The sequence below is a fragment of the Petromyzon marinus genome, unplaced genomic scaffold (genome assembly GCF_048934315.1).
Source record: "Petromyzon marinus isolate PM22_M1 ecotype Great Lakes invasive population unplaced genomic scaffold, UKy_Petmar_22M1.pri1.0 PM_G_Scaffold_52, whole genome shotgun sequence".
NCBI lineage: Eukaryota > Metazoa > Chordata > Hyperoartia > Petromyzontiformes > Petromyzontidae > Petromyzon > Petromyzon marinus.
The window spans coordinates 897,501-900,000 of NW_027423005.1; positions in this window are offsets into that span (position 1 = coordinate 897,501).

The window sequence follows — 2,500 nt, forward strand, 5'->3', positions numbered from 1 at the left end:
ACGCTAGAAGTGGGCGGGGATGTCTCTCTTGTGGCTCACGGGGCTGTTAGGGTGGCACAGAAATCCCTCGGAATGGGAAAACGGGTCATTTTCGTGTCGCCACATTGCATACGAACCGCATGAAACTTCCAGAGGCATTTGCAGCAGGAATGCATGTGCACTCAAAAAAGTGAATATTTCTCACGGATAGACCCCGTGATACGCTAGAAATTGGCGGGGATGTCTCTCTTGTGGCTCACGGGGCTGTTAGGGTGGCACAGAAATCCCTCGGAATGGGAAAACGGGTCATTTTCGTGTCGCCACATTGCATGCGAACCGCATGCAACTTCCAGAGGCATTTGCAGCAGAAATGCATGTGCAGTCAAAAAAAAATTGATATTTTTCACGGATAGACCCCGTGAAACGCTAGAAATTGGCGGGGATGTGTCTCTTGTGGCTCACGGGGCTGTTCGGGTCGCACAGAAATCCCTGGGAATGGGAAAACGGGTCATTTTCGTGTTGCCACATTGCGTACGAACCGCATGAAACTTCCAGAGGCATTTGCAGCAGGAATGCATGTGCACTCAAAAACTTCTATATGTTTCACGGATAGACCCCGTGAAACGCTAGAAATTGGCGGGGATGTGTCTCTTGTGGCTCACGGGGCTGTTAGGGTGGCACAGAACTCCCTCGGAATGGGAAAAGGGGTCATTTTCGTGTTGCCACATTGCATAGGAACGCCATGAAACTTCCAGAGGCATTTGCAGCAGAAAGGCACGTGCACTCAAAAATTTTAATATTTTTCACGCATAGACCCCGTCAAACGCTAGAAGTTGGCGGGGATGTCTCTCTTGTGGCTCACGGGGCTGTTAGGGTCGCACAGAAATGCCTCGGAATGGGAAAACGGGTCATTTTTGTGTGGCCACATTGCATAGGAACGGCATGAAACTTCCAGAGGCATTTGCAGCAGGAATGCATGTGCACTCAAAAACGTCTATATTTTTCACGGATAGACCCCGTGAAACGCTATAAATTGGCGGGGATGTCTCTCTTGTGGCTCACGGGCGCTGTTAGTTAGGGTCGCACAGAAATCCCTCGGAATGGGAAAAGGGGTCATTTTCGTGTTGCCACATTGCGTACGAACGGCATGAAACTTCCAGAGGCATCTGCAGCAGAAATGCATGTGCACTCAAAAACGTCTATATTTTTCACGGATAGACCCCGTGAAACGCTAGAAATTGGCGGGGATGTGTCTCTTGTGGCTCACGGGGCTGTTAGGGTCGCACAGAAATCCCTCGGAATGGGAAAACGGGTCATTTTCGTGTTGCCACAATTGGCATACGAACGGCATGAAACTTCCAGAGGCATTTGCAGCAGAAATGCATGTGCACTCAAAAACGTGAATATTTTTTCACGGATAGACCCCGTCAAACGCTCGAATTTGGCGGGGATGTTTCTCTTGTGGGTCACGGGGCTGTTCGGCTCGCACAGAACTCCCTTGGTCCACCTGATTCGTGCATACAGGCAGCAACTAAAACTCTGTAAACCTGCTGTGAGGACATCTAAACAGTGGACCAGTGAGGCTGTGGAAGATTTGCGGGCGTGCTTAGACTGTACTGACTGGGATATGTTCACGACTGCTACCAATAGTCTGGATGAACTCACAGAGGCTGTGTACATCAGCTTCTGTGAGGACTGCTGTATCCCAACACGTACCAGGGTGAACTTTAACAACAACAAGCCCTGGTTCTCAGCAAAGCTCAAAAGGTTGAGGTTGGAGAAGGAGGAAGCGTTTAGGAGTGGGGATAGAGACAGATTCAAGGAGTCGAAGAACAGGTTTAGCAAAGCGGTGAGAGAGGCTAAACGACTGTACTCAGAGACACTAAAACACCAGTTCTCTACTAACGACGCTGCTTCTGTCTGCCAAAGGGCTCAGGCACATCACCAACTACAAACCCAGAGCGCCCCACACCACTAACGACTCCCGCCTAGCCAACGACCTGAACGAGTTCTACCGTAGATTTGAAAGACAATTGGACTGTCCTGAACCACCCCTTCCCACCCAAGAGGCCCCATCCCCCACCCATACTACAGAAACGACTCTCTCCTTTCAGGAGGGAGAAGTTAATGGGCTTTTCAAGAGGCAGAATCCACGCAAAGCAGCCGGGCCGGACTCTGTCTCTCCAGCCACCCTCAGGCACTGCGCTGACCAGCTGTCTCCGGTGTTCACCAACATCTTTAACACCTCCCTGGAGACATGCCATGTACCAGCCTGTCTCAAGTCCTCCACCATCATCGCTGTGCCCAAAAAGCTAAGGCCAACAGGACTAAATGATTACAGACCGGTCGCCCTTACATCTGTGGTAATGAAGTCTTTTGAGCGCCTGCTCCTGGCACACCTCAAAGCCATCACAGACCCTCTCCTGGACCCCCTTCAGTTTGCCTACAGAGCCAACAGGTCTGTGGACGACGCAGTTAACATGGCCCTCCACTTCACCCTACAGCATGTGGACGCCCCAGC